Source organism: Arvicola amphibius, chromosome 10 (genome assembly GCF_903992535.2).
Source record: "Arvicola amphibius chromosome 10, mArvAmp1.2, whole genome shotgun sequence".
Taxonomy (NCBI): Eukaryota; Metazoa; Chordata; class Mammalia; order Rodentia; family Cricetidae; genus Arvicola; species Arvicola amphibius.
The window spans coordinates 75,882,797-75,909,662 of NC_052056.1; the positions used below are offsets into that span (position 1 = coordinate 75,882,797).

The window sequence follows — 26,866 nt, forward strand, 5'->3', positions numbered from 1 at the left end:
TAGCAAAGAACCCATCATTACAAAAGCATATAAACCAAGCGGCAGTGGTGGCGTATGACTTTGATCCCAGCACTCGGGAGGCAGAGGTAGGTGGATCTCTATGAGTTTGAGGCCAGCCTGGTCTACATAATGAGTTCCAAGACAGCCTGGTCTACACAGAGAAACCATGTCTTAAAAACAAACAAACAAACAAAGAACAAAAGTGTATACGCTACCCACTTATAGCTTCCCTTAGGAGTGGGAAACTGATTCAATATTTAAAAACAAATTGATATGAACACAAAACACTAAAGAAAGCTGCCAAATCAGCTGACAGGAAAATTCAACACTCACTCATGATTTTTAAGAAACTTTCAGGGCTGGACAGATGGCCTAGTGATTAAGAGCACTTGCCTGCTCTTCCAAAGGTCCTGAGTTCAATTCCCAGCAACTACATGGTGGCTCACAACCACCTGCAACGGGATCTGGTGCCCTCTTCTGGATAGCAGGCATACATGCAGGCAGAACACTGTGTGTATATATAGTAAAAGTAAAATCTTAAAAAAAGAAAAGAAACTTTCAGAGCTGACAAGACAGCTCAGCAGGTAAAGGCACTTTAAGCCTAGAGACCTAAGTTTGGTTCCAGAACCCATTAATGGTGGAAAGAGAGATCCAACTCTACAAAGCTATGCTCTGACCTCCACACGCATGCTGTTACAAGTATGTGCACACGTACACATCATGCACTCATACACACATAATAACAAATTAAAAAACTTTCAGGAGTCACAATCGTAGGAGAAAACAACAAACTTGACTTAAACAGAATCAAACTTTTGCTCTTTAAATAAATACTCTAAGGGTTGAGCATAAATGGTAGTATGTGTGTTAACACACACATGCACACACACAAATAAGCAAAATATTCTTTTAAGTTTTTTAAACATGTCCCAGCCATGGTGACACATGACTATACCACTAACACTCAGGAGGCTAATACAGAAGGACTGGTGAGAATTCAAGGTCAGAGTGAGCTATGCTGCAAGTTGAAAGCCAGCCTAGGATACAAAACGAAACTGTCTTTAAAAACCTAACTAATAAAACCAGTGCTGACACTGCAGTTGGGGGACAGCCCTTGCCTACCATGCAAGACCCTACCAGCTGACCCTGGGTGTGGTTACCAGCACAAACCAAAAACAGTGTTATTATTATCAGCTGACAGGGTGGCATACAACTGTAATTCCATCACTCTGGGGGATGATCCTGAGTTTTAGCTTAACTACTACATAGAAAGCGCCTGTGGAAAAAACAGTAAAAACAACAACAAAATGAATTTTACACTTTCCAAATAAGACAATAACAAAACATTTAAATAAAAATAAAAAATAGTAAAAACATTTAAACAAGCATTTCACCATAATCAAGTGGTTGCCAAATAAAAGCATGAAAACAGTTTTTTTGGCCATTTGGTCATTAAAGAAGCGCAAAATAAGACTATACTAAAATGTCACGTGTACTTGGCAGACTGGCTGGAATGGAAGGAGCTGTCACTAGTTCCTGGAAACTGCGAGGCAGCACAAACAACCACACTCTGTAATGGGATTATACAGTGGTACAACCACTTTGAAATAAAGTTTGGTCGTTTCTTTAAAAACAGTCCCAAACTGGAAACAACCCAAACATCCATCAACAGCTGAACAAACAGCCGCAATGCACACAATGGAACATATGCACACTTGACTGTGAACGGTAGGAAGCGCTGACACACGCTTCAACGTGAATGAATCTCAAAATAATCAGAAAGAGTAAATACTCTGAGTCTATTTATATAAAATTCTAGGAAATGCTAACTGACCTACTGGGAACCTAGGGAAGGGAAGTGTAGAGAAGGGGGAGGGGAATGCACACAAAGGGCGGGAGGAAACTTTAAGGACAATGTACCCATTGTGCTCAAGATCGTGTGGCATATTATCCCAGGTGTTGAAAACTATCAAGCTGTTACTTTAAATATGGGCAGTTTATTGTATATAAATGTTTCATTTTTCTAAAACTTAACAACTAAAACAAAATTAAAACCAATTAAAAAGGGCTGAAGAGATGGCTCAGTGATTAAAAGCAGTTACTGCTCTTGCAGAAGACCTAGCTTCAGTTCCCAGCACCCATAGTGGCTTACAACCACCTGTAATTCCAGCTCTAGAGGATCTGACACCGTCTTCTGATTTCTGCAGGTATAAGGTACACATGTGGTGCACATACATACATGTAAGCAAAACACTTGCATACACAAAAATAAAATAATAATAATAAATCATTTAAAAAATAAACCACAAACTGGGTGGTAGTGGTGCGTGTATTTAATCCCAGTACTTGGAAGGCAGGGGCAGGTGGAACTCAAGTTCAAGGCCAGCCTGGTCTACAGAGTAAGTTTCAGGGCAGCCAGGGCTACACAGAGAAACCCTTTCTCAAACAAACAAACCACAAAACACTGTTTAAAATGCACAAATGGTAAATAAGCAGAAAGAATTGCTCACCCATAGTCATCAGGGAAATGCAAATTAAACAAGAATTGAACCAGTATCTACTGAGTGTCTAAAAGGAAGAAAAGGCAGACAAAAGTAGATGCTGCCAAGAATGTGGCACAGCTGATACTCCGAGGTTGCTGATGAGAAGGTATGTGTGAGTGTTCTAAATGGCAACTTCTTAAATATACACACCACGTTCTACCCAGCAGTTCCATCTCTAGAGTTTTAAGAGAGATGAAAACCTAAGTGCAAACAAAAGTCTATATATGAATGTTTGATTTCATCATAATCTCTGCACAGAGAAAATAACCCAGAAGACTCTCCTCAGGCAAATGGGTTACAACGAGGAACAAGCTATCGACCAATCCAATAGTGTGGATTAGTGTCCAGAAAATTATTGTAAGTAAAAGGATACATGACGTACGGCCCTGTTTATAGAGCATTCTGGAAAAGACAAAAGTGGAGCTGGGAGGAGAGACTGGAGGCTACTGGGGTCAGAGGAGAGGGAGGCTGTTGAGGGAATGAGTCTTCTGCAGCCTGATGCTGCTGTGGTCATGGTAAGCCTCACTGGGGCAAACGTTGCTGCTGCTGCTCAGGTAAAGATTTGATGGAAGCCGAGCATGGAGGTATGCACACGAAATCCCAGCACTTGGGTGACTGAGGGAGGAGAACTGTAAATTTCAGGCCAGTCTCGGGTATGTTGCCAGTCCCCGGGAGTGTGAGGGAGAGGAAGAGAGTAGAGAACTGGAGAGAACTCCTGAGCAGAGTCCCCGGGGTAGCTGTCTCGCTCCCACACTGTAGGCTCTGGCTCCATGGTGACTCCCTCCCTTCCCCTAACTGCAGCAGAGAGCCTGAGGAACAGCACCTCTGCCAGCCGACCAAGGTCAACACTGGCAGTGGGAGTCATGGATGACACACACTAGTGATTTTAAGTGAAAACATAGGCACCTTATCTTTGTCCTCTTCCTCCCTAAAGCCATGGCCTTGGTGTGACCATGAGGGTAACAAGAGGCAAACCACTGAGGAACATTCTCCAAGCTCCGGATGCTGCATCTCATGGCTGCCTAGTTAGCAACAGTAAGAAGCAGAGACTTTCAGAGGCGAAGGAGATAAGAGAGGAAATGCAATGAGAGGTCCCAGGACAGAAAAGGACAATAGGTTCAGCTTGGGATTCTGCATTTAGCCTGGATTTCAGTCCCCAGTGGTGCCCAACTTAAGATCTCAATATGAGAGAGAGAGAGAGAGAGAGAGAGAGAGAGAGAGAGAGAGAGAGAGAGAGAGAGAGAGAGAGAGAGAGGCAGAGAGAGAGAGAGAGAGAGAGAGAGAGACAGAGAGAGAGAGAGAGAGAGAGAGAGAGAGAGAGAGAGAGGGCTCCCTCTTCTGTGTATGCTAAAATGCTCAGCCCCTGCTCACCTGGCCACTCTCTGGGAGACTGCCTTCAAATAAAATATATTATGTAATATATGTGGGGTCATTTTCTTGTACTTTGGTTAGTGGCATTTAGTTTGCCACTACTATACAATGAAAACTCAGTTCTTGTTTAGACATATCTGGCTAAAAACAACATTGCTTCTGCTTTTAAGACAAGGTCTTTCTATGTAGCCTTGACTGTCCTGGATCTCACTATGCAGACCAGCATGGCCTCCAACTCAGAGAGATCCTCCTGCCTCCTAAGTGCTGGATTAAAGATGTGCACCATCACACCTGACTAATTATATTTTATGTGTATGGTGTTTTGCCTTCATGTGTATATGTGCAGTGCCTATTGAGGCCAAAGGAGGGCATTAGAACTCCTGGAACCATAACCATGAGGGTGCTGAGAACTGAACCCAGGTCTTCTTCAAGAGTAAGGGCTCTTAACCACCAAGCCATCTCCTAGCCTCAGAAGGCACTTTCTTTGGACACAAAGCAGCATGCCAGGAAAGAAAGCCAAGGTTTTTCCCTTCAGCCCATGGCACTTGTCACAGAGGGGAAAGACTCAGAATCCAGAATCCACCAGCCGGGTCGGGTCTGCAGGAACACAGCCAAGGCCATAAGCAGACACACAGGAGATGCACATAAAGGTGAAAGGGGGCTCCTCCTGCTCCTGTTTGCCCAGCACCATCCAGGATCTGCTGAGAACAGAGTAGGCACTTGCTGAGCAACTCTGGTCTCAGCAGAGGCCTCTCTGATGGGAGAAATCAGTAGCATCAAGGCCCAGAACTGGCCCCTGACTGCATAGACAGTTCTACATGCTCTCCTCCATGGAGCTGTACTGTAGCTGAGGCAGTGGCCTTGAGCTGTCCAGACAACTGGCATGTTGCTCAGTGCTTCAGCTTAAAACTCAGGCACCCAGAATTGGGCACGGCCCTCTGTATTTGTGAAGTGCAGTGTGACCTGCACACCATGGATTTCATACAGTTCATCTTCCATACCAGCTTCCAATACCTTCTCAGCCTCTGAGACTGAAAGCCCACTGAGAAATATCACTTTTGTGGCCTTGGCTCTGAGCCTAAGACATGGGTGGGAGCTGCCTCCAGAGCAAGCTAGGGAGAGACCTCAAGGCCTCTGAGGGGTGGTCTTGCCATAAATAACACCAAAAACATTTCCATCGAGGCAAGACCTGCCTCCGTGTGCTGCAAAAAAGTTGTGCTCTCTGTCTTACAAAAGAACTCAACATACTCCCAGGCAGGGCTCATGTGCTGCCGGCTCTGGCATCCCGAGACCTGGTCTCTACCTACATCAAATGCTGCAGCTCAGCCCAAGAAAGACCCCAGGAGGCAGGACCTGCCCCAGCCACATCCCTGACCATGCCCACGCAGCCCCTCCCTGCCCCAAGTGCGCGGGAAGCAGGTTTGCCGAGGTAACTCAAGATGCACAAAGAAACCATTTCTGGAATGGGGCTCCGTTCGGCGACTCAGAGTCAAAGGCGCACTTCATTGCTGCTTTCCAAATCCCAAGCATTGTCAGGGCCTTTCCCCTTTGAAGCCTCGCTGAGTGATTGAAGCGTCTACTTTCTGAGGAGCAGATAGCACTGGGCCAGTAATCTGACTCTAAGCCACGGGATAAAGGTAGTTTGTTTCCTCTCAGCCTGTCTGTCAACACCTCCTCAGTAATTAGCCCTAATTATTACAAAGGGCCAGCCTCCCATTCGGTTATTAAATCAGAAATGGTATCATGGCTGGGCATCTGTCAACGCCCCAACTGGCGACCTTCGATTCATTGAATCCTCTGTCAGTCTCCGCCTTGGGAAGTACCCAGGCAGGCAGGGAGGCACTGCTTCAAAGATACAGAACCTAGGAAGCATTCTGGGGCAGTAGGGAGGCAAGGAGGATGGCAGGAAGACAAGGAAAACAGCAAAGAGGGTGGGTATCTGCAGCCCAGTGCCAACGTGGAAACTGGCACCTTCCCCAAGGCTTGGAGAGCAACACTCCAATCACTGTCTCACCTTGCTTACTCCAGGGCTGACCACTGACAGTGGCTCTTCCCCCTGGAGGGCAAGCTAGCCCAGGGTTGCACTGGGACATCTCCCATGACACAGGCAGGCAGGTTGCGGCCTTGGTAGACAGCTCGGCCTGAGACCCAGGGAAGCCTTTTACTAGCTTTGTGAGGTTGCACAGGACGTTCTCCATGCTGAGCTGACACTATATCCCTGAAAGCCCTGAGCAGGCATGGTGACCCCTGCAGCCTGGGCCAGTCTTAACTTCTCTCATTCTACAACAGAGGCCTAGCACCTGGCAAAAGCATTGTTCTAGCTCTGAGGTGGCGCTACCACAACAGGTTTTATGTACCTCTACACCTCCTGGCCAACAGTACCTTCCATCACTCATCCCATCAGGCCTTATAGCCCCCTCTCAACAGGCCCCAGTGACTTGGGTGACAGAAACCAGCTACAGCCCCAGCTTCCTATTAGGCCTGCCCTGCTAGAGACACAGCCCATGTGACAGACCAGGGCAATATGCACAGCCCTCCTACCAGCCCACCATTGCTATCTCTTTTTTCCAACAGTGCCACCATCGAGTCCCTGTCAGGTACACATCTGAGTCCTTATAGCTAACAACTGTCACAGTGGCAAGGCCAGGCCAGTGGCGTAGCATGGGTGGGTCTCAGGAGCTAAGTACATGAGGTGGTTTTCACCTTGCTGCTTAGCCTCTTGGTTGGAGCATGTGAGGTACAGAGTACTGGTGAGCCTGCCTCTAAAGACTCAGGCACTGACTGAGCTAAAACATAATACCAGGATGGAGCTCCTAAGCTGCAGGGCAGATAGGATTTCTCCAAGAACGGCCACCTCAAGCTGCACCTAAGGCTACTCACTGCTTAGGAGTTGTCTAAGGAACCTAAGCCATAAGAAAAGAAACCTGCTCTAAGGCACTTATGGGCAGAGGTAGGAACCCAGCCAGCACCAGGCCATAGCCCTTCTGTGTCTACACATGAAAAGTCTCGCTGCTCTAAAGGAAATGTGACCACCCTTTGTGCTAGAACCAGCTTTAGCCCAGTAACCAAGTCTCCTTGGAGAAAATGTCCTTAGCCATGGTGGTGGGGACAACTGTCCATCAGCACCAAACGTCTGGGCCCTTGCACTGTACAGACAGACACCAGGGACAGAATGGGGGAAGGGGAGAAGTCAGATGTTTCTTTCCATCTGCCTGGTATGTCAACCATTGGTACAGCAGAAGAATCTGACAAATATACATGCATCTAAGAGCCACTTACACGCCACAGCTCTTAGCTTGCTGGCCTCATCCACCCACAGGGCCCTCCAGGGCTCAGTGTCTGCTCCAGAGAACGCGGTGGTTCAAGGAAAGCTCAGATAACTCAGGGCTCCTGCCGTCCTAGAGCGGAGGCTCAAGCATGTTGCCCACGGACACAGTGATCCCAGGACGTGAGGAGCACACCAGAGCTCACTACACTCTCCTCTCCCTATGACCAAATGTGATTTAAAAATTACCCAACATGAGGAACAAGGTGCAGGTGGACATTTCTTTATCATAACATCAGGACTCCTTATAAAACCAGCTAAGGACAGACCAGACCAGAGTGCAGCCAGGGAGTATAGTCAGTGGCTGAAGCCAGACCCAGTCTATGCTCCATGGAAAAGGAGAAACAGGATCCTCTGCCAGTCAGGATATAACAGGCTGCACTCTGGCATGTGTGTGCACACACATACACACGCACACACACCTCCAGTGGTCTCACACATGAAAAATTTATTGCTTGCTCAGATTACACAGCCATTATGGTTGTCAGATTCCCTGCCCATCAGAGGCCTTGACAGAAGACCTCCCTTATCCCAGTCTCACTAACAAGGAGAGTCCAGGCTTCATGTCAAAGGCAACACATGAGACTTTAGGAAAACAGAACAATGCCTTTGAACCCTCATGTAGGGAAAATTTTCTTAAATAATAAATGAAGCAAGATGGTGTACAGAACAGCTAGAACAGCCTACTCAGGGCAGAAACTAGCAATTCCACACCTCAGAACTCACCCCAAGACCAAGGCCCTGAGGGGCCCTGCATACAGTACAGAGAGCTGCCCACAGCATTGTTGAAAACCACAAAATGAAAATTAAACCCATCTTGGGCACTGTTCTAGGCTGAAGTACCTCAAATTCTTCAGCTGAAGTCCTTATCCCTACTGTATGACAGAACATGCTTATATATGGATAGGGTGAAGAGGTAATTTAGGTAAAATATCTTTCGGGTAGGCCTGATCCAGTATGCTTGGTATCCCAGTAGATTAGGACATGGAAACACATTCAGAGGGATGATTGGGCAAAGACACAGGAAAGATGGCCACCCACAGACCAAGGGGAGGCCTTAGGAAAAACATTCTGCCTGCAACTCAACCTTGCATTTCTCCACTCAAGAACAACGAGAAGACACACTTCTGGTTTGAACACGCACACTGTAGCTTACAGGTCCACCCTTACTCCACAATGGCCTCCAATGTGAACAGCAGCTTACTCAGCATAATACTGAGTAACTCACCTGTGGTGGTTTGAAGAAGAACGACCCCCACAGGCTGATATATTTAAATACTTAGTCACTAGGGAGTGGCACTATATGAAAGGGTTAGAAGGATTAAAAGATGTGGCCTTGTTGGAGGACGCATGTCACTTGGGGTAGGCTTTGAGGCTTCAAGAACCCATGCCAAGCCCGGAGTCTGTCTGTCTGTCTCCCCGCATCAGGATGCAGCTCTCATTACTTCTTTAGCTACTGCTTCAGCGCCATGTGGGCCACCGCGCTCCCCACCATGATGAAAACGGACTAAACTGCTGAAACTCTAAGTCAGCCGCCAGTGAAACGCTCTCTTTTAAAAGAGCTGCCTTGGGCCTAGTGTCTCTTCACAGCAACAGAAGCGTGACTAAGACGCCACCCCACATGAGGACCTTTGTAACTCAGGTGCAGCTGTGGCTTCTTTCGGCCACAGTTGTGTAGGTGGGGTGACACATATCAGCGGTGACCCATGGTTCCCCGCAGCATCACTTGACTGTGTGGTAGTATGTGCAGAAGGGGGACCTGGTGGAAAGTGTCTGACGTACAGCAGGAAACAGAGCATATCTAGTCCCTTCCCAGACACACGGATGGACAGCAAACGAGGTGCCACTCAGGTCAGTGAGACGTTTAAGTTCTAAGCTGGTGCTGACAAAAGTTGTAGGAATGAGAGCTTTACTTGCTCTACTCCTGCTGCCGGATCTTTAACTCTTCTAGTTTTGCTGTGCACAATGTAATGACAGACGATGACAGGGGCTGAGGTCTCAGCCAGGGCACAGTGGATATCCCAGGCAACCCTCCTGAGCACCCAGAGAGGACGAACTCTTTAATACCTAACAGGGTCAGGTGAAGAAACAAGGTGTGACCAAACTCAGGCCCACTCTCAGATCCCACACACACGATTATATACCATGACTACCCACGGCATTAGCACGTGGGCAGTGGTCAGACATATACACGCCCGGAACCACTGACATGGTGAAACCTAAGCATTCTATATCCCCACCAACAGCAGGAGCCCATCGGCCATACCCTTGGCAATAACAGACGTGTAAACTTAAACTCGCAGAACTTCTGTTTTCTGAGAACTGCTCTAGTTTGCATCTGTTAAAGGCCTGGTCCCCACCTAGGCTCTGCTGGGACACAGTGGAGCCTTAAGTGGGGGCTTGTGGAAGGTTTCAAGTCACAGTGGTGCCCCTGAAGAGGATACTGGGTCCTCTGTCCCTTACGCTTTTCTCATCCTGAACATGGGGTGAATAGTTTTGCTACATGTTGCCACCATAAGCTACCAACAAGTAGTGGACTAAAACCTCCAAAATTGTCACCCCAGACCTTTCCTCTTCACAAATTGATTATCTCTGCCCTGTTACAATAGGAAGCTACGAGCAATTGTTTTTTTTTTTTTTTGTTTTTTTGTTTTGTTTTTTTTTTTTTTTGAGACAGGGTTTCTTTCTGTAGCCTTGGCTGTCCTAGAACTCTGTAGACCTGGCTAGCCTTGAACTCAGAGATCCTTCTGCCTGTGCATCCCAAGTGCTAGGATTAAAGGTGCGAGCCACCACTGCCCAGCGCTAATGAGCATTTTTACAACCTTAAAAAATGTCTTTAATCCACCTTGAAGGTGTGCTGGCTCAACCAATAACAGGTATCCTGTTCTAATACTTTCCAGAAAGCCAACTAGTTATCAAATGGTTCTACTGACATTCATTTGAAACACCATCAGTAATGTACTAAATTTTCAATTTATACGGCTCTAAAATGGTTCGCCTCACTACTGTTTCTCTATTCCAAATTTAAGTGCTTCAAATGTTGCAGCTTTACAAAGAATGTCAATGTCTCAGAGGACTTTATGATCACCAGTATTTTCTGGCTTAAGGTTTTCCTTGGAGATAGGTCTTCTAAAAGCCTTTTGCTAGGGCCCATGGCCTATTTTTCAGAAATGTCAGGATATTCCCCAGGGAAGTGAGAAGCACACACTAATCAGAGGCTTGCCTGCCATCTTGTCTAGCTCCAGGGGAGTCCTCCTCTAGGCCATCAGTCTGCATGCCAGCATGGGTGAATGACCCCGGCCCCGCGCACAGGTCTAATCTGATAGCCTTCTCTCCTGAGGAGTGGATCACCCGGTGGAAGAGGTGGAAGATTGTTGCTGATGCCACTGTAGACAAGCTACAGTGTAACGGTCTGGAAGACCACAGTCCAACCTTCTGTTCTACCTCCAGGCACTTAGGAGCAGACAAGCTGGGCACTGCAACTAAAAGGCCCTCCCTCCTTTCTCAGGAGCAAGAGCCCAACCACAGTGGGTGGACCCCTCCTCTAAATTAGAGCAGACTAATTTCCCAGGTCACGGAGACTCCGCTCTCAAGACTCTGAGCAGCAGACCTTCAGACATAGGCAGACCATCACCCAAGCCTTCAAGAGATGCCCCAGAACGATCAGGGTCAGCAGGAACGATGGCAACTTCAAGCAGAAAGGTTCACTTCAGATAGATGCACTGTGGGTCAGCAAGATGGCAAGGGCCAGCAAGTAACTAGACCATCATCCCAGAGAGCCATTCCAGTCTCCACCATCAGAGCCACGGGCAGGTCCAGCTGCAGACAACTAAAGAGAACACTTGTTCCAGCGATGGACAGTCATAGAAACAGATGGGCAACCTGGAACAGAAGCCTAGGGCTACTGCAAAATCACTTCTGTGAGCAACATTCCCAGCTGTTTCATGTATATGTCTGTACTTAGAAATAATTTACAAATAAACCACCTGGACCCAAAACATCTCCTAGTAAGTTACCAGGCAATCCAATGACCTGCTCCGAGTCTCACCAGATGCTTGCTCAGCATGGCTCTCCTACAGCAGCCAGCTGCTCTTCGGTCTATGGTTCTGTCAAAGTGTCCAGGAAGGTTTCCTCTCTATGTAGGTACACGCTGTGTCCCCATCCTCAGGTCAATTTGGCTCAAAGGAGTGTGTATGCTCAGCTTTCCCTAAAACCTCATCCTTGTGCAGAACTGGTCTTTCTTCATTCCAACCCCAGGCCTCACATTCCCATCTGCTACTGCTCTTCTCTTTACCCAGAGCTCTCTCACAAGTTAGCTCCCAAGACCACCCAACACCTGGTACTCCCTCCCCCATCTAGCTCCACCTCCTCCGATCAGACCTTTATAAGCCTCATTTGGGAACCACCACTGCACACCTGTGACACTTGGCTGGGCTCTGCTGACAGAATGGGAATAGAACTTCTGTTCACAAACAAGAACTATTAGCAGCAGTAAGTCAACTCATATTTATTGAGACCAGCAATGCTTTCAGGGACACTTATCTATGCCAAAACCTTGGCATGGAAGCTCAATCTGCCAGGAGATGCTCAAGTCATTTCTATCACTGGGATTTTAAGTGCTGAAGCATCAATGTGGCGGAATACTGGTGTGTGTGTGTGTGTGTGTGTGTGTGTGTACACTTGCAAAGCAGGGAGGGGCTTTTTAAGCATAACCAGGTGTAGTGAGAACGCTGCCGTGTAAAAAAGGGAATGACTAGAGTTGAGTCTAGCAAGAGGCTCCTATCCTCTTGCATTCAAACCTTCCAACTGGTCGGGGCTTCAAATAAGCCCACAGGAAGATGGTTCTCAGCCAAGATGTCATCTTATCCCTTAAAAAAATGAATATGGTAGCTTCTGCACTGCAAATTAGAAATGAAATCCACTGAAGTGTACAATAACAGATGAGTTTTTTTTTTAAAAAAGGCAGTATATGCATAAAATTATTTAACCATAAAACAACAACAACAAAACAAATCTAAGCAACATGGAACCAAAGGCACTGTTGAGTAAAATAAGCCAGGTACAGAGAGACAAATGCCACATATCTGTATGCAGAAGCTATAAAAGTTGATCTAGCAGAAGCAGAAGGCAGATATTGGTTAACAGGACAGAAAAACCAGGAGGAGACATGAAGGTTAGATAACTCCACAGCACACTGTGCACTTAAGAGTTAACAATAATGTATTTCATATATTACAAGGAACCACATGGGGAGTGCAAATATAATCCTATACAAAGAAATGATTAACGTTTAAGAAAAGAAAAATGGCAATCATCAGAGTGGATCGTTATATATCTCTGCATCCAATTATATTATACTCCACAGATACACCATTTGAAAAAAACCTAGCACTCAGAAGAAAGAGGCAGGGGGTTCTCTGTGAGTTCAAGTACATATCAAGTTCCAAGCCAGCCAAGGTTACAGAGTAAAACATTGTCTCAAAAACAAAAAACCAAACCAACCAACCAACCTAACGATTTAAAAAGGAGCAGAGGCTTCCTTTAAGCAGCCTTCTTTCCACTGTAGCCTAGCATCACAGGTCAGAGAGCAGGGCAAGGGCCCAGAAACACCAACAGTGCTACAATCTGATGGGGGCTGACTACAGGGTATTTCCTGTAGGAAGTGGCCAGGTGGAGCAGCCACGCCAGTGTGGGGTAGGACCTCAGCGACTTTCCAGCCGTGGGTAGGCGGAGTCATCTGTAAGCAGCACTGTGCTGACTGTCTGGGTGCTGTGGGGCCTCTCGCTGTGCATCAGGAGGAGTACTGCTGCACATCTAGACTATGTTCAGAGCACACCTGGGACATTGTCCAGCCACCGCGGGGTACTCAGAGGTATTTCCTGCTCTCCTTAGGGTTTAGAACTCTTCTATTTTCCAAGGTTCTCAGCTCTCTGGATGACGGATACTAGCTTCTAAGAACAGGAGTTAACGAATTTTTGAAAGTACTGAGCCAAGCTTGGGTCCTTTTCCTTTGAAAACGGGAGCAGCTGGCCTCACAGCACTACAATCATGGATGCATGCAGAACCAGACTGGGTAGGGGCCCCTGGGGGCCAGGGAGCTCTCCCTGTCCAGCTGCTGCTAAGGCCAAGAACTCTGGGTGTATTTAGGCCTGAACCCAACTATGCAGTGTCTTACTGTGGGCAGCTATGGGGCCACTGTTGGAAGGCAAAGGACAGTGTCTCCTGTCCTCAGCCTTCCACCAGTGGCCTGGTATGCAACAAAACTGTTTGGGTCTTGAATAACTTCTTTGAGATCCTGTCAGAACAATTCATAATCATCAGGCAAGGGCAGGTCCCTATTGAGGTAGGCTAGACCTGTCAGTCAAGTGAGGCTCTCACAGATACAGTTGAGACTGTCCTGATAGTGTTCAAAGTGAAAGACATATACTCTCCCAGCTGGGCCAAAAAAGGAGTCTAGCAGCCATTGACAGCCATCAAAAGTACCAGGTTGGAGCCAAGAACCCAGTAGAAGTCCATCCCGAGAGTCCAGGGGTCACAGGCCAACATCCAGCTGGAGGGCCCCTTTCTGTAGGTTTACTGCCAGAAGAATCATTAGCTGTGCTATTCCAATCCATGGTGGTGTACACACACAGGGGTTCCCACAGCAGGGGTCTCTCAATCCAGGAATCCACCAAGGGGTCATGCCATGAGGTACCATCCGTCTGCTGCACAACGGCGTCCACTGGTGAACTGGCTGCCATCTGGGGTAGGGATTACTAGGGCTCTGCCAATGGCACCTGCCATGAGGCATGCCAGGGAGTAGAGGGAAGAAGGGCTCACTCAGAGCCTGGTGCAGACAGAAGAGGCAGGCACAACACAACGGGCCAAGAAGCAGCTGGACAGGGTGTGGCAGACTGCCATTCCAGGGAAACGCTGAGGACCAGGGGAGCTGAGCTGGTAAGAGTTGAGGGACTGTCAGATGCAGGCCATCATCCAAGGAAATCTGTCCAATAACAAGGTGGGGAAGAGCAGGAACAAGGCCCAACCATCATCACTGAGCTGGCAGGGCGGCATCAGGCAGAAAACCCCCAGGGACCTGATTAGCTGCTCAGAGTAGAAGGAGGGGCCCAGGGGCTGGCCTGGGAGGGTGAAAGAAACAACAAATGCTGCTTGTGACTTTAAAGGTATAGTGATAGACACTGTCAACTCTAGAAGGGGCCAGATCAGACCATCAGGGAATATTAGCGCAATGACAGTAGCAACTATCATTTGTACCATTTGTGGTATATCACAGTACCACTTGTGCTGAATGCTGACCACCCACTACCCACGACTGGATACTATTATCATGCTACGGAGAGTGGCAAAGTGATTTGTGTGCAGCCACACACCAGTTAGTAAATGGCAGAGAGGAGAACCTGGCTATAGAGCCAAACTTAACCACAAATCATTTCACAGGCTATGGACTACCCTTTAGAGTGGAATGAGTGGGCTCCTGGCTGCTGGAACATTATAAACTGCTAAGAACGGAGCATGCCAAAACATCCTTGCACACCCAGCACCACACACACCTGACTAAACAGGCTGCCTTGCTTGAACTGTTTTCATCCTGCTCCCAGGATTCCAGAGACCACCTGCAGGCAAATCTACCCAATCCTGAGCACACCTCCCTCACCGTCCAGTCAATAACCTGGCACAACCCCCAAAGGTGAAACTCTGCAATTCCAATTTGGAGTTTCTTCCTGTTACCACCAGCACCTGGCCAGAGCTCCCTTCAATGGTTGGACCCACCCTTATTCCAAGTTGTGGTCACAAGGCCACACAAGGAAGGAGGACAAGGAGCCCTCCTCTCGGGTTCTCACACTGCTCCAGTCTCTCTGGAGAGGGAAATCCACCACCTGGGACCTCTCTCAACTCTTTGCTTCATCCCTGCATACACAGCCCAGTTCTCCACAAGCTCTCCCTAGGACCATCAAATCCAGCATATATCTTCACACCTGGCTTTCCATGTGTTTACCCCCGACCCAGTCACTTTCTCCAGAAAGGTACAGCAAGGTTGATCTTGGTGCCAGCACCTCCCAAGGGGCTTGCAACACTTGGCTGCCAGTACTGCCAGCACCTACCTCTAGCACCCAAGCATTCCGGACCATCCCACACAGACCCCTGACTCACACCTCAAAGTCCAGCCCTTGACCTGGGATTCTCATCATAATCACTAGTCAGATCCAGTCTCTCAGTGAGTTCTCAAGAAGTAATGCCCACAAGTCAGATCCCAGTTCCCAAAGCTAGGTGTCAGGCTGCCCACGAACACCATTTCGCATGCCCAGAAGCTAGTGTGCCACCCAGACCTCCCGCCCCAACTATGAACCTTAGATGTTGTCTGTCCTAGGTGCCTGAGTGCCTCTGGCAACCTAGGAGAGAGGCGCCCCCACCCTTGCACAGACATCAATTCCTGCTTTCAGTTAGGTCTTCCTATCCCTGAGCCAGTCACTCACTTGCTGAGCTCAAGATTCCCCCACACGGCCCTTGCCTAGCAGTCTGTGGAACACTCTCTCTTCTCTCCATCAACCCTGCCTGGCATTAGGTAATTTCGCTTCTCTTCCTGGACTGAACAGCAATCTACTAGAAGGCTGAGGGCCGCGACGCGTGGCAATCTTTCTCCGCAAGCTGGGCAGCACCTGACACACTGGCTGAGTTCTTTGCTCCAAGACCTGGGAAACCCGGGAACACAACTTGCCCAAAGCCAAAATGTGAATGGAGGCTAGACTATCTGCACCGCCCACCTGCCCGCCAGCAACCGCCATGCAGGGCACCCAGCTCACAAGCTTCGGGTCAATGAAGCCCACCTACCTGAGGCCGCCAGGGTCAGAGGATCTGCAGACCGACATCGGCCAGAGCGGCGTGCTTCCGAGGCCAAGATCCCACAGCCACCTGCAGAGTGAAGAGAGAGAAGAGCCTGAGCGAGATCAGGGGAGCGGGGCGTGAGTCCTCGGGACAGAGCCCACACCTCAGCCCGCCGCCCCACTTCGCGCTGACCCAGCCCCACTAACCCGGCTGCCGAGATCCTAGCGGGCCGCAGCCGGCTCCTAGGATTCCGCTGAGCGCCTCGTCAGCCACGCCCCCCTCCGGCGTGCACACAGCCACGGACGCGCCCACTCTGGAACCCCGCACGCCTCACGCTCGCCTTCCCGCGGGGCTGCGCGCGCACGCAAGGCTCGCCGCGCCTGCGCCGTGAACCGCGAGGCCGCTCCCTTGCAGACGTCCGACCGTGCCAGCGCGACAGCGCGGCGCGGGGGGTGATGGGAGCGCGCGCTTGGTACCACGCCTCCAGGAGCAGAGGCGGGGCTGCTGCGTTCGCAGTCTTTGCTGTCATCTGGAGGCTTGCCCTGCGCCAGCGTGGGTCGCGAAAGCTCCGGTACTGAGTGCTCCGGTGCTTCTGAGCCTGCAGACCTGGGAAGCGCATCTTCTGAGTGGCAGGTCTACACAGTACCTCTCACCGCCTGGTGCCCATGCTCACAGCCTGAGAAGGCCCCGTGTCTGCATTTTTCCACCCCAGCCGCGAGAGGCAGGGCAAGCTCCCTCCACTTATAATCATAGCAGCTGCAGGCTATGTGACAAGCAAGCAAGGCCTGTGACTTTCCTCGTCTCGTGGGTGTGTGTCTGAACCTAGAGAGGACGATGAAGGGTGGCTGCCAACGCCTCTTGGACAGGGCAGTGCCTAGCCTAGTGTGCTGCCCAGCGTTAGGGAGCCCAGTCGGCACCCAGACATTTTAAAAAGACTAGGAGATGAGCTTTTGTGCCCCTCGTATGCATATGAGAGTTTGTCCCTCTAGCTCCTTCGTGTACTCGTGATGCCATCCCACAACCCAGACACATGTGTTTAGATGGTCCACCGACCAGTCCTTGGATGGGATTGGAAGGCTCTGCTGCACGGTAATACTTCTGAAAGCAAGCACATGCATAACACACCAGCTCCCTGTCTGCCCTGCTCTGGTGACTCCTTTCCTGAAAGATCTCTGAAATGTTATCTGCGTTTACACCCAAACTCACTTGCTTTGATCCCTGAAACGGGAATCAAAGATCACATTGTACCTTCCAAGGGTCTGTGGGGCTTTCAGTAGCCTGAGCCAAAAATAATAAAAGTGGCACCCAACCAGGAAACACCTCCTTGAAGTGTGAATGAAATTTGGGTTTTTTTTTTTTCGGTTGTATCTTTCTTAATTGACCTGATAATTTAAACTTCCTCCCTTAAGGGAGGGGCTGTTTCTGTGAATTCCGATCACCCTCAGGCCCCAAGCAGCTGGAGCTAACTCGGGACTTAACAACAGAGTGAGCAGGAGGCTTGTACAAAAGACCACACAACCAAGCCGCTCCTACATAGGCCTTTTTCCAAACTGCCTTTTAGTTTTATTTTAGGGCATCACTTCACATGTGCATGACAAGGTGTATTACAGTAGCCACAGCAGTAGTATTACTATTCACAGGGTAGTGCAGTCGTCACTACCATTCCCAGAGCCATCCCACACACGAGAAACTCCGTTAAACAGAGTCCTCATCTCCGAACCCCGAGCGTCCACCACTGTAAGTCTGAATTTGCCTGTGTACCCCACACACAGGGTGCTCACACAATGTCCATCTGTGAATGTATTTCATTTAGTATGTTTTCAAGGTTCATCGATGCTATAGCATGTGTCTATATCGTCTTCCTTTTCAGTGCTGACTGGGGAGCTGGCTCAGATATTAAGACACTAACTGCTCTTGTATAGGACCTCGGTTTGTTTACTAGCACCCACATGATGGCTCACAACTATCCCTAACTTCAGTTCCAGGGTATATGGTGATCTTTCCTTGTTTCTTCGGCACCAGGCACATACATGGATCACATACATACATGCAGGCAACACTCTTACATATGAAAATAAACAAAAACATTTTTAAAAAAAGCCAGACTTTAATCCCAGCACTCAGGAGGCAGAGACAGGTGGACTCTGTGAGTTCCAGGCTAGCCTGGTCTATATAGTCAGACCCTATCTCAAAAACACCAAAATAAGATTAAAGTGACTGATTCCTCTTATTTTGTTTCCCTTTCATTCCCTCTTGACACTGAAATTGCCTACACCTTGGCCATTGTGGGTAACAGTGCTGTGGAGTCACTATGTCCTGGTCAGGGTTTCTATCGCTGCGATGAAACACCATGACTCAAGGCAACTTGGGGAGGAAAGGGTTTAGTTGGACTTATACTTCCAAAGCACTGTTCATCATCAAGGGAAGTCAGGAACAGGAACTCAAACAGGACAGGAACCTGGAGGGCATGGAGTTGATGCAGAGGCCCATGGAGGGGTGTTGCTTACTGGCTTGTCCCCATGGCTTGCTCAGCCTGCTTTTTTACAGAAACCAGACCACCAGCCAGGGATGGCATCACCCACCATGGACTGGGCTCTCCTCTATGAATCAATAATTAAGAAAATGCCCTACAAACCTGAATCTTATGGAGGCATTTTCTCAATTGGTTCCCTCTTTTCTGATAACGCTAGTTTATATCAAGTTGACATAAGACTGTCAGGACACACTGTAAAAGATGGATTTGAGTCCCTGGTTTTAATTTTAAAAAATGCATGTGTTATGAATGTTTTATGTGCATTTATGCCTGCATCATATGCATGCCTGGTACCCTCAGAGGACAGAAGTGGGTGCTGGATCCCTGGAATTGATTTACAGGTGGTTGTGAGCTGCCATGTGGGTGCTAGGAGCTGAACCCAGGTCCTCTAGGAGAGCAGCGAGTGCTCTAAGGCAATGAGTTATCTCTCCAGCCCCTAATTTTAATTCTTCAGCTATACACCAAAAAAGAGTAGAACTGCTAAGTCTTACAGTAAGTTTTCTTTGTTTTGTGATAAACTGCCAGTGTTCCAAGATAGTTGCATCATCTACTATTGCCATCAGAAGCATACAAGAGTTCCAATTCCTCCACAACCTGCCAAAAAGTAGTTTGGCTCTTGGCTTGGTATGTGACTATTTAGTTTCCCAGAACTATTTACTAGAAAGATTGTCCTTTCTCTGTCTTGACACTTTTGTTAAACGTTATTTGGTGCTTTGGACCTTTGGCCTCATGGCTGCTGCACCTAGTTCCCCTCTCTCCTCTCCCTCCCCTTTCTGTCTCCCTATATGGTCCAGCTCAGCCTGGTCATGTCCACTCTGGACTCTCTCAGATGTCCCTGATTCTGAATATGCTCTCACACATATCTAAAATAAATTCCTTCAACGTTAAAAAAAAAAAGTCATTTGGTGGGGCTGCAGAGACGGCAGCTCACAACTGGCTGCAACTCTAGTTCCTGGGGATTCAACACCTCTGGTCTCCAAAGTCAGTGCATACGTGTGTGTGTGTGTGTGTGTGTGTGTGTGTGTGTGTGTGTGTGTGTGTGTGTGTTGGAAGTTGCCCCTTGTGCCTCTAGAGTTGGAATTACAGGTGATTGTTAATAGCTCCATGTGGGTTCTGGGAACTGAACACACACACACACAAAATAGCCATACTCTTACATAAAATCTTTTTTTAGGAAGTCATTTGATACTGCATACAGCTTACAAATATCACATGAGCACCAGTGATTCTAAATATGTGTGTGTTTCTTTTCTTTTTTCAGTTTTTTTTTTTGAGACAGGTTTCACTATGTAGCCCTTGGCTATCCCGGAACTCGCTCTGTAGGTCAGACTAGCCTCAAACTCACAGAGATCCGCCTGCCTCTGGTTCCCATGTGCTGGGATCAAAGGTGTGCGCCACCATCGCCCAGCTGTGTTTCTTTATCTGTAGGGTTTTCTGTAGTTTTCCATTGGTCTATATATCAGATTTAATGCCAGTACCATACTGTTTTGATTACTGTAGCTTTGTAGTTAAATTTGAAATTAGGAAGTATGAGGCCTTCAAGTTGACTTTTTTATTAGGGGGGCTACTAAAGGCTCCTTGAAACTATGTGAATTTTGGGGTCTCTCTACCTCCCTTCCTCCCTCTCCTTCTCCTCTTATTCTCTTTCTTACTGAGGCAGTCTCATTCTGTAGATGAACTATCTCATTCCTTCACCGAATATTTTCTGTCATCGCTGGTTGGATGTGTGATGTAGAGTTCACAGATGTGGAAGACTGTAGATATCTCCATATCAACCTATACTGCATATCACACATTTTTTTGAAATCCTGCTGTCTCAGCTTCTCTCACAAGTGCTGGGGTTCCAGGCATGTACCACCATGTCCTGTTTAGGGTAGATTTTTCTATTTTTCTGAAATGCCATTATTACTAGTAACTGCTTAAGTCTTTAGATCACTTAGAGTATATTGATGTTTTCAAATGTTGGGCTGGGGTCAGGTGGTGGTGGTGCACATCTTTAATCCCAGCACTTGGGAGGCAGAGGCAGGCAGATCTCTTTAAGTTTGAGGCCAGCCTGGTCTACAAGAGCTAGTTTCAGGACAGCTAAGGCTGTTACACAGAGAAACCCTTTCTCAAAAACCACACACACACACACACACACACACGCACACACACGCGCGCGCGCACACACACACACACACGCACGCACACACACACACACACACACACACACGTTAGACTGGGGCTCCAGGTGTGATGTACACCTTTAGTCGCAGAACTCAGAAGACAGGGGCTGGAGGATCTGTGTGAGCTCAACACCAGCCTAATCTACATAGAAAGTTCCAGGAAAGCCCCTGTTTCACCACCACCCCCATAAATAAACTGTTGGGCTAGGGTTGTGGCTCAGCAGTAGCCCACATGCCAGCATGAATGAGACCCGGCACAAAATACTAAGTTTCCAATCTGTGAGCATAGTATGCTTTTTCCTTTCCTTTTCTTTTTTTTTTTTTAAGTCTTTAATCCTTTTCAGCAAACTTAGTATAGCATCAGAGCCCTGTAATCTCACAACTCAGGAAGGTGAGGCAGAAGGATCTTGAGTTTGAGGCCAGTTTGACCTTTATAGCAAGAGATTATCTAAACATTATTTTAAATGTGTGTGTGTGTGTGTGTGTGTGTGTGTGTGTACATATGCCACAGTGCATGTGTGGAGGTCAGAGGGCAACTTTTGGGGTAATTCTCTCCTTCCACCGTGTGTCCTAGGGATCAAACAGGACTTCAGGCTTAGCAAGGAGCACATTTACCCACTGAACTATCTCACCCCCTTCCCAAATATTTTCTGTCACTGCTGATTGAATGTATTGATTCAGAATCCACAAAGATTTTATGTAGGGCATCTGCATATCATTGTCTTAGTAAGGGTTCCAGTTGCTGTGAAGAGACACCATGACCACAGCAACTCTCATAAAGGAAAACATTTAATGGGATGGCTTGCAGTTTCAGAGGTTCAGTCCATTATCATGATGGTGGGCCATGGTGGCGTGCAGGCAGACACGGTGCTGGAGCTAAGAGCCTACATCTTCATTGGCACACAACAGGAAGTGAACTGGGACACTGGTGTGGCTTGAGTGTATACGAGACCTCAAAGTCCGCCTCCACTGTGACACACTTCCTTCCAACAAGGCCACACCTACTCTAACAAGGCCACGCCTCCTAAGAGTGTCATTCTCTTTGGGGGCCATTTTCATTCAAGCCACCACAACCATCCTACACTGTGCATATCGCAAAAATACATTGTTGTTATTATTACTATTGCCCCCTGGAAGTGCTCAGGAACTTCAGTGACACAAGGATAGTAGCAGTGGACACCTTTGACTCGTTCCTATCTTAAAGCAGAAATAACTAAGTGTAGCATCAGCTGCTGTCACTCATCCCACCTTTGTGCTAGTTTGAAGTTTTCTTTCTTTAAACTTTTGTTACTTAAATTTTATTTTATATGCGATATGTTTAGTATTGTATGTTTATCTTACCACATGTGTACCTGGTGTTCTCAGAGGCCAGCAAAGGGCATGGGATTCTCTGGAAACTAGAGTTACAGACCTTTTTGAGTCACCATGTGGGTCCTTAGTCTGTGCTCTTAACTGCTGAGTCATCTCTGTAGCCCCAGAATTTTCTTTTTCCTGAGAGTGGTTTTCAAAAAAAAAAAAAAAAAAGTATGATAAATTTAGCCAAATGTGTCTTCTCTAGTAATGTAGTTTGATTTTTTTAACCATTTGGTAATGTATTAAACTACATAAATTGAATGTTCAAAAGAAACCATCTTAGATTCCTGAGATAAATCCCATTTGGCCATAATAAATTCCTTGTATGTGTTGCTAACTTCAATATGTTCATATTTTAAAGGGAATTTAACATGTACATCTGAAACAGGTATTGGTTTGTAACTTTGTTTGTAATGTCATTGTCTATTTTTTTTTTAAATTTAACTGCTGTAACAGCTTTTCCAGGGTTTGATGCCCTGCCCTGGCCTCCAGGGGCTCCTGCATTCACATGGTACACACACATTCACACTGCTACACACATATACATAAAAATAAATTAATTAAAAAATTTAGATTTACTTATTTTGTGTGTTTTGCTTGCTGTAAATCCCGGCCCTGTGCCCGCCAAACCTTGGCCCCTCCTCAGAGGAGGTCAGGACAACTCCCCAAGTCTATTTAAACTGCTCCCCAGAAAGTCCCTTTGTGGTCGTGTGTGCACCCCCCCCATGGTCTCGTTGGTGGCTTCGTGGTTCCCCTCGGGGCCACCTGGATATCCTTTAATTCACCTCAAATGGGCTTTTTGCGTAGGCAGAGAGCTTGCATTAGAAAATATTCCTAACACTTGAATGTATATATGTGCACCCTCTGTGTGGCTGGTATCCTCACAGGTCAGAGAGGACCTCAGGTCCGATTCCCTGTGCTGAAGTTCATATGACTGTGAGCCACCACATGGGTGATGAGAATGGAACCTGGGTCCTCTGCAGGAGCAACAAGCGCTCCTAGCACTCAGCATCTCTTTATTTGTTGTTGTGTATTTTTGAGGCAGGGTCTCACTATATAGGTCTCTGGCCTGGCCCCGAAACTTTTTGTAGACCAGACAAGGATTAAATCTCTCTCTCTCTCTCTCTCTCTCTCTCTCTCTCTCTATATATATATATATTATATATATATATATATATATATATTATTGATATTGTCTTTGTCTATTTTTAAATGTATTTTATATGTTTCTGTGTGTGTATGCAGGTACCCATGGAGGTTCTCTTGACCACTCCCACCCCTCCCGTTGTCTTTTTTTTTTTTTTTTGGACAGGAAGGCTCAATATAGTCAAGGCTAGACCTTACAATACTCCCTTCTCACCCTCCAGAGTGTTAGGATTATGGATGTGAACCACTAAGTTGGGATGTGTCTGGCTTTCCTTCTAGAGTGATAGCAGATCAAAACTTGGAAAGTGTTTCTTTTTCCTGTATTTTCTGTAATAATTACTGTGATTGACATTACATTTCCTTAAATATTTTGACAAAAAAATTGATTAAATTATCTGGGAGCTTTCTTTATGAGATGCTCTCCCTCCACCCCTCCTTCTCTCTCATGTGTGTATACACATGTGTATGCCTCTGTGTGTGTGTGTATGACTATATGATCTGGGCTGGCTTTGAACTCAATCCTTCTGCCTCAGTCTGAATGTTAGGGGATTCCAGACCACCACATTCAGCTTCAAGAATTTAACTGTGAAGCTGGGCATGGTAGTCCATACCCCTGATCCCACCACTGGGAGGCAGAGGAAGGCAGATGGATATGACTTCCAGGCCAGCCAGAACTACACAATGAGACCCCTGTCTCAAAAGAATTAAACAAATAAAAAAAAGTCTTCTTAAAGGAATTGATTGTGGGACCGAGTCTTGTTCCCAGAAGCCACAACCATCCCTAATGCAAGTCCCAGAGGTCCCAACACTTTCTTCTGTTTCCTTCCGAGGGCACCAGCATACATGTGAATATCTATGACATTCGGCAAACACTCTCTACATGTAGAATAAAAATAAGACTTTAAAACAAACCTAACTGTTTTATAACAAAGCCCATTCGTAATACACTATAAAAACTAATAAAAATAACAATTTTTTGTTGTTTCTTTGAGACAGGGTTCTCTGTAGCTTCGGGGCTTGTCCTGGAACTAGGTCTTATAGACCAGGCTGGCCTTGATCTCACAGAGATCCGCCTGCCACTGCCTCCCCAGTGCTAGGATTAAAGGCTGTGCGCCACCAGTGCCGGCAATAATATAGTTTTAATACACTACTCTTAGCACCTCCTTATATTTCCCATTTCTGAAAGTTAAGGCATGTCCACTTCATCTAAACTGTCGAATTTGTTGAATTAAACTTCGCTTCCTTTTATTAGCTCATTACTGTGAGTGTACATGTGTGCACATCACTGGGAATGAACCAAGGGCTCACATGTGCGAGGTGGGTGCTCTACTAGCCTTCCAGTGACCAATACCTGTAAGTCTCAAACCTGGGAGGAATGGCTCAGGTGCTATTTAACATATCAAAGCTGACCTGGCTCCAGTTTTCCCAGGGTCCCTCAATCCTTACTTGCTGGCACACTTCTGCCCTCTACCCTGAACTATCAGCCCAGGGCTGGGTTGCTATTTCCCCCAGAGGCTCATCCCTATATAATTCAGACATTTTTGGTTACTAGCCTTTGTACCTTTGGCCTCCATGGGTTGCTGCACTTGGTTCACCTTCTCTTCTTTCCCTTCCCCTACCCATGTCTTTACTTAGCTCAGAGCAATGTCCATTCTGGACTCTGCCAGATGCTTCCGCTCTGGCTATGCTTTGCCTTTATCTATAATAAGCTCCTCCTCCTCCATCCCCCGGAGCAGTCACGTCCTGCCCTTCTTCTTGTCATGTAGCGCCTTTTGCGATAGTGTTCTCTTTCATAACTGAAGTTGGAGATCTTTCAAATACCCAACACTTGATTTTTTTCAGACTTTAACATTTTAAAATTACATTTATTATGTATACACACACACACACAACACACGAGCGAGAGAGCGAGAGAGTTGAGAGAGAGAGGATGACGAGGGAGAGGAGAGAGAGAAGAGGAGAGATGAGCGAGAGAGAGAGAGAGAGAGAGAGAGAGAGAGAGAGAGAGAGAGAGACCCCACAGGGCATGTGTGGAAGTCAGAAGACAATTTACGGGAATTGGTTCTCGTCTTCTACCATGTAGGTCCCAGGGATTGAACTCGGGTCCTCAGACCTGGCAACAAGCACCTGGACAAGCTGCACTATCTCCAAAGCTACAGAGAAACCCTGTCTCGGGAAATAAAACAAACAAAACAAAAAAATGTTCATACAGCACTGGCTGGGCTTCAGCTTCTCTGTAGCAAAGGATGGGCTTCCGATCCTCCTGTCTCTACCTCTGGGAGGCTGAGGTTGACAGCTGTGTGCCAGCATGCCCAGTATTACGGGGTGCTGGGGGTCAAACCCAGAGTTTCATGGATACTAGGCAAGCACTGTACCATCTGAGCTACACACACAGCCCTGCTTCCTATCCATCTTTATTTTCACTCCTACAAGTAGTCTATAAGTAGTCCATAAGTAATCTAGAAGTAGTCTATAAGTAGTCTACAAGTAGTTTATAAGTAGTCTATATGTAGTCTACAAGTAGTCTATACGTAGTCTACAAGTAGTCTATACGTAGTCTACAAGTAGTCTATATGTATAGACTATAAGTAGTCTATACATTGTCTATAAGTAGTCTGAATTCCTGTCATCTGGAAGTGCTTAGGTAACCACACGCAGAACGTTCTTCTCAACAGAGGCATTTCCTAGGGTATATACTCCTCCTGTATGTCCCTTTCTGCTATCTTATCTTGATATGGGGTCTGGCTGTGTCTTAGGAAGTATTCTATTGCTGTGAAAAGGCACCGTGGCCTCAGCAACTCTTAGAAAAGAAAGCAGTTAATTGAGGCTGGCTGACATCTTTAGAGGTTTAGCCCATTTTTATCATGGCAGGAAGCATAGCTTCATCATGGCGGGAAGCATAGCTTCATCATGGCGGGAAGCATGGCAGCATGTAGGCAGACATGGTGCTGGAGATGTAGCTGAGAATTCTATGTCCTGATAAGCAAGCAGCAGGAAGAGAAAGACACTGGGCCTGGCTTGAGCTTATGAAACCTCCGAGTCACCCCTAGTGACACACTTCCTCCAACAAGGCCACATCTCCTAACTTTTCTCAAGTAATGCCTCTCCCCTGATGACTAAACATTCAAATATATGAATATATTCTTATTCAAACCACCATAGTTGCCCAAACTGACCCCAAACTGTGGTTTCATGGGGACCTCCCAGCTCAGCCTCCTGAGTGGCTGGGGCTGTGGGCACATGCTGCCAGACCTGCACCTGAACAGATATCTAAAGCTGTAAGTCCCTTTAACAGCACCCCAGAAATACCAGATGCCGATTCCAAGTCTCACAGCATTTCCCTTTGATTTAGCCTGAAAAAATTTTGCAACTGTGGGGCCACTGGTAGTGAGACCAGGATTTATCCTTACTGCTTGTACTGGCTTTTTGGAACCCATTCTTTTTGGAGGGATACCTTGCTCAGCCTAGATAAAGTAGGGAGGGCCTTGGTCCTGCCTCAAAGCAATGTGCTAGACTTTGTTGACTCTCCGTCCATGGGAAGCCTTACCCTCTCTGAAGGGGTGGTATTTGGGGGAAGGTGAAAGGAGCAGGAGGAGGAGAGGGAGTG

At 47.1% G+C, this 26,866-nt stretch overlaps 1 protein-coding gene across 2 annotated transcripts in view; it reads right to left on the bottom strand.

Annotated features, from left to right (window-relative positions):
* Gnb1l (G protein subunit beta 1 like) overlaps positions 1–16,425 on the bottom strand; it is an 82,495-nt gene extending 66,070 nt beyond the window's left edge. The window contains exons 1-2 of one of the 2 annotated variants that reach the window (XM_038346865.2): positions 16,269–16,425; positions 16,069–16,149 (exon numbers count right to left, since the gene is read on the bottom strand). The gene's annotated coding sequence lies outside the window, so the exon portion shown is untranslated. Of the gene's footprint in view, positions 1–10,849; positions 10,869–16,068; positions 16,150–16,268 lie in introns of those variants that run through there. The other variant, XM_038346864.2, reaches the window with a different exon arrangement.
* Positions 16,426–26,866: the final 10,441 nt, after the last annotated feature.